Raw genomic sequence first — 12,488 nt, forward strand, 5'->3', positions numbered from 1 at the left:
CAATTTGAGATGTTGTGTAAAGTGTGGTCAGCAGAACATGAGTTTGTCTGGCTGCCAGTGAATATTTGCTAGTCCATTTTAGTGTTGACCAATGTGCACCATTTGGAGGCCTAGGTACCTATAGTTGAATTAATTATTGAATATATGAATAATAATTTTCCCTCCACTGTGATAATCTTATTTATATACCGGTACCACTATTATTGGTTTAATTTCGTGATTTTCTAAAATAATTCATAATTTACCATGTAGGAGGTAGGTAATATTCTTTAATATTTATAACTAGCTGGCCTGGCAAACTTCGTACCACCAAATAGTTGATGCATCAATCAATCATTTATTTCTTTCCAAAACATACATGGAAATGTACATGAAAAAGTCAAAAACTAACTTTAAGCTAAAGAGAAATATTGACTGTATAAAATTCATTTTTTTCAGTAAACTCGTTTATACTGTGGCATTCTAAATCTATCAAATATGCTCTCAGCAATTCCTTGAATTTTGATCTATCAGGTTCAAATCTAACCTGGGAGACAACCAATAAATTTTATTCCCATGTTGGACTTTGTTTATATTTTTCCTTATTGTGTTTCTTTATTGTAAAATTATTTTTATTTCTTGTGTTGTAATTATGTATATCTACTTGTCGTGGGAATCTAGATTCGTTAGTTTTTATATATAATATTGTCCTATAAATTTACTGGAACATCTCATGACAAACTTTAGCTTGATGCACACCTCAAAATCTATAACCCATACTAACAATCCTCAAATCCAGACCATCGTATTATTTTTTATTGACCAAATAATTAGTTCAGCATACTCTTCCATGTGCATGTACAATAAAATCATAACTGACAAATCAATTGATCATGCATATCATTAATCGACGTGTAGTTAAAGCTATGTTATCTTTTTGCATACAACACATGTGCTCCCCCGTCCACTCAATCAATCAATCAATCAATCATTTTATTCAGTAAAATGCTTTACAAAATTGGTCCCGCTAAACCTAAAAGATTTTACAGCAGGTGCCTACAAATAATAAAATACATAAATAGAATGAATGCTAACTTAAAAAATAAACTAAGGAAAAAATTTTTTCATGAAACTGGGAGTTTATGAATTTAAAAAGGAGTATGGGGTATTAGATGAACTAAGGATGATTAATAGGGTGGTATAGGGTTAATGGGAATTGGAAAAAAATGGAAAACTAAAAACCTTCAAATCATAAAACTAATTACATTTAAAATAAAATAAACTTGATACTCAATAGTAAGTAAACATCAAAAGATATTAATCTTATTCAGAATTAAGGATAATACTAAATAAAAATACAATAAGTGATCGGGAGTCTCAAACGTTAATTACCATCCATATAGTATATGAAAATTAAATGATATATTAATATATATTATGAAAAATTAGATAGTCACTCTAAGGCGGCGGTGTTTCACAGATACTAAAATTCATTTTACCAGCAAACTAATATTTTGTAATTATAAAAAAGCAAAAGATTGATGATTTATAACTCCTTTCACTTACTCAAAACATGCAGGGGATTTGAAACTATTATAGAAAAATGTAATGCATGACCTTGGAAAATAGCTGGGAAATTAATTGCTTTGCAAACTTTTAAAATAATTGGTGAGTGTCGATGAACCCTGATGTCGGAGTTATAATTGGAGAATCGAGGGTTTCAATGGAAATCAATGGTACAAAATGGATGACTTTTATCAGTAATAATTTGAAATACTAACTTTTATTAAAAACTTGCAGGTAACTCGTGCTCTGCAAGGGTTCAAATGTAAACTTGACCTACTGAAATCTTGAAGAATTGAAAATAGGCTGATTACCATTCTCGGTGAATTAAGTATTGAAAAAGATCTATTAATAATAAGTCTGAATAAGTAACTGAATATATGTGACTAATAACTAAAATATGTAATAGCTGTAACTAATATAAATGTAACTGAATGAGTAATATTTAAATAAGAAACTGGCTATGGGGGATTTTAATGGATTTCATTTATATAGATAATTATCCAACTATTTAATTATTTGAAGCAGAGCAATTACTCGTTGGTCCCGGCTGCCTAAAAAGCAGTCGTTAGATCATGTCAGAGGCCCTGAAATTGATCAGTTGTGACCTGAAAACTCTGACACCATACCTGAGCCAGCCAGGTCACACGATATTATTATTATTATATTCGAAACAAAGCAATGTCTTTAACCTGAGGCCGCACTGCTGGATGGTTACACACAGAAGTAATTTTGTTTTTAGTTTGGTGTTTAGAATAAAAATACATGAGTGGTTATGGAGCATCACACACTCTTGTCTACTATCTATCGGCGGCTGTTGGATGACGCAATGATTATAACAGCTGATTTTTATTTCTGTGTGTGGCCAGCTCACAAATCTTCTCCCATAAGGATTACATGTAAACTTTGGAGGACCGTAGGAAAAAGTCCTGAAGTCAGATTATAAATTTGATAGGCCATAAACCTGGTCCTGAACATAACGAACACAATTTAAAAAATCATCGAATTTGGTGTACACATAAAAAAGTTATTGAACGTCAAAATTTGAAGCTTGATTTTCATTTATATAGATTTGTTATTGAGAACTTTAGGCATATAGGGTTGATTAGTATCTTTACTGCCATTCTTATTTTTTCTTCCATGTAAATCTGGATAATAATTATATTATTATCTGGATAATAATATAATAATATATATATATAATATATAATATAATAATAATTATATATTATCTGGATTCTACCAACTTATTTTTATTAACCAATCAAAGAAGTCTGCCACATGTGTTGTAATAATTGTATTATATCCAAGCATAACATATTTATAATATTGCAACGTTTCTATCAACTCATTTCCACCTTCTCTGATCTGAGCCTATGCATATCTTAGTTTTGTTTCCAATACAGTTAGATACTAGAAGGAGATTTAAGAAAAAATGATATTAAAATTATGTTTTCATAAATTTATTGATTCCCTGAATATGATGGAATTCCCCAATTTAAGAATATTACTAGAACTAATGATAACTCCTATAAAACACTTTTAATAGGCCTATTTACTTTTCAGCATCAAAGACTTAAAGAGATATGCATCTTTAAACGGTGTACACACGTACGTTTGCCTCGAGTGAGAATACGTGTATGGGCTTGCATTCGCACGTGTGGACACTGTTCGCTGAGGCATGTGGGCGAACCGGAACCCTGTCGTATTTTGGCGTGCTCAAAGGCGCCTCGGGCGAGCATTGAATGTACGTGTGGACGCGATTTTGCCATACGGGTGAGGCAAAACGTAAACATTGAAGGCGTCATAACCTAATTCCAATGAATTAGGTTGATGAATGACAAATCAAATTGTGATCCAATAACTAATTGTAAATAATTGTAGGATTTTTGTGATTTTGTAGGATATGTGGATTGTCAAATATTTAAATAGAAACTGCATGGAGTATATAATTTGTATCATGATTAACAAATTCAGAACTGCATAATTTAAGTGAAAAAAGCTTCTCTACAGGGTTCCTACAAGAAAGTATAGCTCAAATATTATTTTACTGTGGCTATCAAATCATCTTGTGTTTGTTTCATGTTATCAATCAGAGTTGTTAATTAAAATTGTAATCTTTAATATGATATTATACGTTTTAGATAGCTAGGCTATCTATAGAGAGATTTATTTAAACTTTGAACTAGTATTCCCTTAAAGGTAAATCTTGAAGCTAATCTTTTGGAGAATCTTGTTTTGTCATGTGTATGAGTAGAGTTAGTTAAAATGGGCAGCAATTTAGTATTTGATTCAATTTATGGCTAATTTCCTTAAAGAAGACTGTCAATTTTGTGAGACAGTGTTAAGTGCTTTGATTAGGTCATCAAAACTTCTGGAATTATTGTAGAATTTTTCTTTTTTTGAGATTCAGAATATATATTAGAAACCAACAAATGAATCGCCTAATGCCAAGAATATCAGAGTTAGAGCCAATCGTTCTTGTGGAGTTATTGCTTCCCTCATGATGATATCATTTGTTTGGATAACTAGTTGAATTAGATTCAGTATATTAACAAGATAATGTTTTTACATCCTAATAAAGTTTGAATTGTCAATCTTATGTCATGTAGCAATTTATTTCTTACTTCAACCTACAATCGTTCAACCCACCAACATCGTTTGTCAAGTTTTATTTTTGATTTTATTATATAAGTCATTGAAATAAAATGATACTGCTGCAATTTGTGATAACTATATTCAATGATGGAATGACGCCATTGTTGTCATGTTGTGGAAAATCTACATCTATCATGGCTTCGTGTCGTCTGCAAATCAGATAGCTTTTTGAATGCCGAGGCAAACGTGGATCGCGTCCACAAGGACGTACAGTGAATGTTGAGGCATGTGTACATACGATTGTTCGCGCGAATCTGTATGGACGGTGTACAAGGCTTAAGGTCTTTGTTCAGCATTTTTAATGTTACTACAAACTAAGAGGAATCACAAAATAGGAGAACATTCTCTGTGGAGGAATACAGGTTCAGTGCTGCCAAAAAATGATAAATGTAAAATAGGAATAGACCCAGTTTGTCTTTCACTGTTCCACTTGGGAGCGTCCGTAAAAAATGACCATTTTTTTGGTGAGTGGCGGCTTTCAGGGCAGACGGAACGGAACCACAGAATAGGTACAGAATGGAAACTTGTAATTAAACGCCTATCTAACCAATGCTTTTTACATGACGCAAATAGACACGTCACGTGACCTTGAGAAGTTCCAATCCTGGTCTTCTGATTGGCTCGTGACAGTGAATGAGATCAATTGATCCGGATCATTAAAGGTATCATTATTAATACCTTTGCATTTATTGCAATATCATTAATACCAATATCATTAATAATTTAATATCATTAATACCTTGGCAGTTATTGTCAGACCTCAATGGTCATTAATGTCATTGACCTAATTTCTTTTAAATTTTGTAGTTCTCTACATTATTTCACATGTTGTAATTTTCCCAAGATTTGACTCATTGTTTTTGTATGTGGCCATCTGCCTATTATTATTTAAGGATTCAAAGACTTAACCTACTTACAATTGTCTTTGTATGTGGCCATCTGCCTATTATTAATTTATTGATCTCAAAATATTTGATTCAATGTTTGTATGTGGTCACCTGCCTATCATTATTTTATTGATCCCAAGATACTTGATACAATTGTTTTTGTATGTGGCCATCTGCCTACTATTATCATCTTATTATTATTAAATCTTATATTGTTGATTCATTTAGTCTTTTATTGGCGTACTTACCACACTTCAAGCTATCAGTATTTTTATGCACAGAATTCAAAGATTTATTTGTAGGTATTTATACCAACTATCATCCACAGTCCACTGCCCTGCCCTTGGATTCTGTCAACCCTGTTATGTTTCTTTATTACTGTATTATAAGTATAAAGAGCATCCTTTATATTGGCTTACTATCCAACATATTAAGCTTAAAATTTTAATCAAGATTAAAGTTAGTATCTTCAAGAAATACTTACCCTAAAGAGAGTATTTCTTCGGAGCTATTCCATCCCACACAACAGACTGCTTCTGTATGAATCGATTCTTTGGAAAATGAAATTTTGAATCTCATTTTTAAAGTTGTATCCCATTTAATGAATTATTTGAAGTAATTGATGAAACGATTTTACAAGTGAATGTTTTGAACCGTGTTGTTGGAAAAACATGAAATAACCTAAAACATAAAAAGGTCTTGTCTACAATAATAAATTCTGTTGCCATAACAACGATACTTGATACTTCATATGAAGACGATTAGAAGATCGATGTCTAAACCATCGACTCTTAATCTTGATTCTTGATATCGAGAAAATTTTCATTTAAAAAAAATAATAACATCTAATTTAAAACATAACGGAAATAATTGAAGAAGTTGGTGTTGATATTATTTAAAGTTATTAGTGTTGAGGAAGAAGTGGCTATTTAGGAAGTTGAATTTTTCATTCAATATAATTGCAATATTATGCTATTTAAGTGAATTATTACTTTTTAAAAAATTTAAAGGTACCTAGTGACAGAAAAAACTACTATCACATGGTAGTTGACTAATTGCCCACTGAAGCTCCATTTGCCTATTTGCCAAATTTGAATTTTTAGCTTCTTGTGTTTCATGCTTTGATTTGTTTACTTTTTACTTAAGGTTAGGTTTTAGGTTATGTCTACGCTGGTACCTGTTGCCAGGGCCAACGCATAAGCGGTGAATAAGGTTAGTATAAAAGGGTTTTCAGCGCTTTCCAAAATATTAAAAATTGCTAATTTTTGGCATATAATATGTAGTGTAATTAAAAAATTCCTCTAAAGAAAACAATGTCTCTATCCTAGCTGAACTTCTGTATTGGGCCTATATTTGGTGTAAGTCCGCTCAAGACAAAATTTCTAGACTAGGCTATAGCTGTACTAACATTTGAACCAGATTTGAACATTTGTTCTCAATTATTTTTTGAAAATGTGACAAAATAAATGTAAAATTGCTTGTCTTGTGCGTTTTAATGACAGGCCTAATTCTGTAGTCCCTTCAAGAAAAAATTCTAGACTCGAAAAAGTTCTTTTAAACTGAATTTAAACATGATCTGTTAATTATACTCCGTACAAAATTACTTCTCACTTGGAAAAATTTGTGGCGCAGACAAATGGAGGAAGATCAGACAATTAAAGTGATAAAGAGAGTCATAGGAAAATGCGAAGTTGCCAATTTGTCGATTAGACTCAGTTGAATAAGCGATTCCAGAGAGGAAACATCTGTATGCGTATCATGAGCACTTAATATACTCACTGGAATTTAAAGAACGCTGACCGGTTCAAAACAGCAACATAGCCGGGTAAGTCTAAAACCATGACCAGAACCAAAAGTAATTAACCGGGTATCTCTAAATGTCTGATTCGCTTCAAATTTGGCATGCAGGATAATTCACACATAGGACTACTTAAAATACTGTAAAAATTTCATCAAAATATTTTGATGTTAAGCGGGTAAAAACCCTACTGATCAGCATAAAAAGTGATTGACCGGGTATTTCTAATTGCCCTATTTGTCTCAAATTTGACATAAAGGATAATTTACCCATACTTGACATACTGTTGAAATTTCATTAAAATATCTCATTGTTTTAGGGTGGTTAGGGGGTGAAAAGCCCTAATCAATTGAATGGTTTTTAAACTAAGTGGTATCAGAAAATTGAAATAATATAGGCTAACAACAAAGATTTTCAGTAAGAATTTATGTAGTTTTGATAATCGGTATGTGGTTACCATAAGAAAGCATAACTATGTATAAAAATATATGAAAATAATTTAATGTTTACAGGTCACAACCGGTCTGCTGTATTGTTTTGTGTAATATTGTGTAAGATAATAAAACTAAACTAATTTCAAAGAAGAACTTCTTGTAATATTAGTGCAAAAAAATTGGTTGTAAAAGCAACGTGTCAAAAATGACAAAATAAGTGTCTATGTGAATAATACATTGGTTATTCTCGATTCAGATAGCATAGAAGATGTTCTTGAGAAATATAACGACTTCTCTAGTAGATGGAGTGAATCGGTCAAGAATTATTTTCAAAAGTTCCTGTTGAATGACATAATTAACTCTGCAAAATTCAACCTCATAAACTACAATATCTACAAAGCAAGAAGCGGGATCACCATAAATCCATCCGAGAGCATTAATGCACTTCTAAAATTATTTTTAAATCGAAGTCCAGTAAACCTCCAAGTACTTATGTTATCACTCTATCAATTGGAAAAATTTTTTGAAACAGAATTGTTGAGAGGGTACCTATTGCAATATTGGGGGATGCCGTATGTATTGAAGCCAGAAAGCCTTCCTTAAATTCAACATCGAGGATGTTAAATTTCCTGAGGGTGTTGTGCCCCTGAACACTCTATCATATGCTTTTGAGAAAGATGCAAAGAGATTAACATCAGAAATTGAATCTGATTATACAAATTATAGTGTGGCTAGAATGTTACTGATCCTGGGGAAAGTGAAACACCTTCGTGATGAGAAGGTTTTCTTAGTATCTGGAGAGAAGAACAAACATTTGGTTCAGCTTTTCCCAAGAGAACATTGTTCCTGTTCCCTGAGGAGAAAGTTCCACCACATCGAAGCTGCTAGAATCTCTAAGGGACTGGAAGGGAAGATAACAAGAAGAATAAAACTCCAGGACATAATTGAATGAAACAGGGGTTTCAAATCCGGCAAGAAGCGAGTTCCGAGAGATGCTTCTGAGATAATCTCTGCCAACAACTCAGTTGGGAATCTTGCAGGACAGAATGCCTCTACTACTTTTTCAATACCCAACATAGTCAGCAACAGCCACATTGTAAAAATCAAACACAATCAAAAACAAAAAAAAAAAGGAAGAGTTAGATGCTCAAATGGAAAGTTCAACGTTTGATCAAACCAGCTGTGTGAACAAAAAAGCTGCACAATCAACTCCAAAAGTGAAAAGTCAACTCCATTCTCAGAAAGTGATCAATATAAAAATATCAAACATCGAACAAAAAAGTGAGGTGATGAAAGAGCTAGATGCCCAGATTGCAACTCCAACTTTTGATCCCGAGCCCGCTGCCCAGTCAACTCCAATTCATTCTCAAGAAGACACCGATATCGACTCGTTGATGATACGTTCGACAGTGACTGAACACAACAAGAACTTCAAAATTCTAGGAAAATTTATCCATCTCAGTGATTTAGATTGTTCAATTTCCTCAGGAAATGATGCACAGTCATTTTACTTGAATGATGATGTGATTTCAGCTTATTCAACAGTAATAAATTACGAACAAAAGAGAAGAAACAGTAGACTAAATATTGAAACATGTGAGGCCATTTTTAATTACCCTGATAATTTGGACTTTTCATCCCAGTGTGCTTTCCGGTTTTTTATACCATCTGTTGACATCACCATCATTCCTGTAATACATCGTTCCCACTGCACCACAATCATCATATTAATGAAGCAGAACCTCGTCATCTATTTGGATTCACTTGGAGGCTGTCCTCAACAATCAATATTGAATTTCCTATTCAATCTGTACAGCAATACCTGGGTTTTTCTGGATAAAGAACCAAGAGCAAGTGATTTTCCAGTTGTTGCTCCAGAAACAATTCCAAAACAATACACTGGGTACGACTGCGGTCTGTATTGTTGCTTATTTGTTGTACTTCTGACTCATTCTCTAGACTGTGTACGTTAGGCCTATCACTACTCGAAATAAATGGATATGTACAGAAAGACAGTAAACAGAAAATTATTACATTATATGCAAAAGTCAAAAAAACATTGAATTTTCAGACAGAACATGAAAGGTTCAACAAAAAAAAATAGGTAAATTCACCATTGACATGAAGGCGTATAGTGCATGCATACAGAGAAATCTTCCATCTGGTCAGAATGTATTGGCATTTTTGATGGACATCATTGGGATGAAACATCGACAACCTGCAATTCCCACAACTGCTGTCATCCCAGCGGACAACTAGTGTGCTGCTGTGACTGGTGTCACCATTGGTACCATCTGCAGTGCGCAGGAGTAGGCCTATGCAGCAAGAAGGAGTTGGACAAGTACAAGTGCCAAAACTGTCGCATTCCTATTCATGACGTACGGTAAGTGTTAATTTTAAATCAAATCTATTAATTTTTATATCTGAATTCATTTGGAAACACACTTTAATCTCAATAATATTTTTTGGCTTAGGCTATTATCAACTGCTGTTGATTAAAAAAAATTTTGATGTTAAAAAAATAACTGATTTAATGGCACTAGAAGCCTATTAATTATTGGTTATCAAACACTTTTCAGATTGTGATTCTTTTCAATAAAATTTGAGTAGCTTGTAATATACAGAGTGTGAAACAATAAACAGGGTATGAAAAAACTCCTCACCAATATTCTAGGACATTATTCCTGGGTAAGAAACGTATCTAAATATGATATTTAAATTGTCCGGAAGCCCTTTGTTACTCACCCAGCCGCCATTTTTTCACCTATGCTTTTCTAAATAATGGTTAAAAATAAGAAATTGAAACTTTGCACAGACTTTAATGACAACTTGACAAAGCACCAAAAATATGATGACAATTTTTCAAATTCATAAAACAAAATGGCCGCCATTTAGAATTTTGTTTCTCAAATAACTAAAAACCCGTTGATTTCACAAAAATATTACAAATGGTCGTTATTTTGTCTTATGCATTTGAAAAATTGTCTTAATTTTTTGTAGCTTTGTCTAGTTGTCATAGTTTGAGCAAAGTTTCAATTTCATATGTTTGAACCATTATTTAGAAAAGAAATAATAAGTGTAAAAAAACAAAAAAGTGGCGGTGTGGGTAACTAAGGACTACCGGACAATTGAAATATATTTAGATATGTTTCTTACCGAGGAACAATGCCCTAGAGCCTAGAATATTGGTAAGGAGTTCTGAAACACTCTGTATATTTTTTTATTGTGATGCCCATTCGAGTCCTGGACTTGGGCGTGGATAAATAATTTCTAAGAGAACATTAATTTTGGTCAGTAAAAATATTTTGTTTATGAATATTTTTTAAAATAATTTTAATGTATTGCGGGTGTAATTTGTTGTAACTTTCAACTCATATTTCGCTTGGCACTAGAAATAACTACATATTCAATTTGTATATCATTCTAGTTTGAATACAGTATAAATTAATATGAACGAGAAAATTGATCGAAAATAGGCTGATAGTTTTGTTGACTGATGAGCAACCAGTCTCGAATAGGGTGCCATGGATAACATACACTTTCTGTGTTGACCGGACGCAAATCCACTGTTAGAGTTATAAGGCGTTTTAATGTTAAATTCAATTATAATATGAGTATAAGGAATTATTTTTACTGTTTTTAAATAATTCTATGGAGAGATATGACCCGTTTCGAAGTAAGTGTGATAACCAAAGCCCATTAATTGAAAATGTTTAATTGAAAAACATATTTCCAGCGGGTTTCTGTAAAATTGAATTATGGAAGAACATAATCTGATGTTTGATGAAACGTATTAAACTCCAGCAGAGGAATTGTAATCATTATTTTGACGTTTCCTGAAAAATGTTATTGTTGTGTTATCGGACATTATAATATATAATCATAATTAACCAAGCACTTTTCATTTTTATAAGTATGAATTAATATGATTGTGATCTGAATGTATATACTCATCATTGGAAATCCAATGATTTTATTTTTTTCCAGTCCACCTGTTGAATGAGGAATTTTTTGACTCTGAGATTCTTCAGAACATCTTAGAAAAGGCAAAAATAAACATGCAACTCCAGACTGTACATCATCAGATAGGTGACGGCTGCAGAACAAGCAGGTGAGTCGTGAGTGACAACACGTTTTAATTGAAAACATTAGGCTATTTATAAAGTATGAAAGGGCTTAACTCAGGAGTGCCCACCGAGGGGGGATAGTGATGCACAGTGCGCCACTAAAATTTTTGGGGAAGGGCTCAAAAATAGTTATTTTGAAGGTTTGCTGCTAAATAGAATGTTCTTTGGAGGAATGGCCAAGTTTAATGGATACAATCAGTCACAATAGGGTTCAAAACTGCTAAAAATACTTTTTTAGATCATTTAATAAAATTACCTAGTAGAATAATTGATGGTGATGTTGTGAAATCTCTCCATAATAAGAAAACAGAGATATTGTCAAATTTCACCAGTATTTATAATAAATATTATTATAGTACTACGTCGTACAAATATACTACGCACTTTTATTTATAATAAATATTATAGTGAATTTTGACAATATCTTTGTTTTCTTATTATTTTTTAGATCCCTTTTTTGAAACATTCCCAGAGGTAGACACCCGGGCCCCTTTTTATGAGAGATGGTGGCAAGATTTCAAGCTGATATAGTAAAACTTTTTTTAAAAAATACTGTATCACTCAGTTGGTAGCCTATATTACTATATTAGTATGCAATCCTTGTATTAGATATAACTATTGGCATTGATAGACTACACTACGGTGTAGAGAACTAAAATCGTTCCTTTCAAACCATTGATCAAATGGATAGTTTGAAGGAAAACTATTTACCTACGTACTTTTTGTTATACTTGATAGAAAGTAGCTACTTTACAGAAGATTGCACCATAGTATGGAAAGTGGCCCTTTACCGAACTAGATCGAATTGTAACATCTTTTCGGAAACTGACCGAACTAGATCAAATCGTAACATCTTTATCTCGGTGACAAAGCATTCTCAAAACTTCTTCTTTTATGAATTTTTCTCTTTGTTTTGACGAGTACAGGACACCTAGAAGTATTCGCAGAGAGTTACGGAACACTCTTTGGTATCACGAAAACGGAATTCTATAAGACCCATTTCTACTGGACATTTTTTGACAGAAATGTAATGTTGGTTTTA

Source organism: Nilaparvata lugens, chromosome 3 (assembly GCF_014356525.2).
Source record: "Nilaparvata lugens isolate BPH chromosome 3, ASM1435652v1, whole genome shotgun sequence".
Classification (NCBI taxonomy): Eukaryota; Metazoa; Arthropoda; class Insecta; order Hemiptera; family Delphacidae; genus Nilaparvata; species Nilaparvata lugens.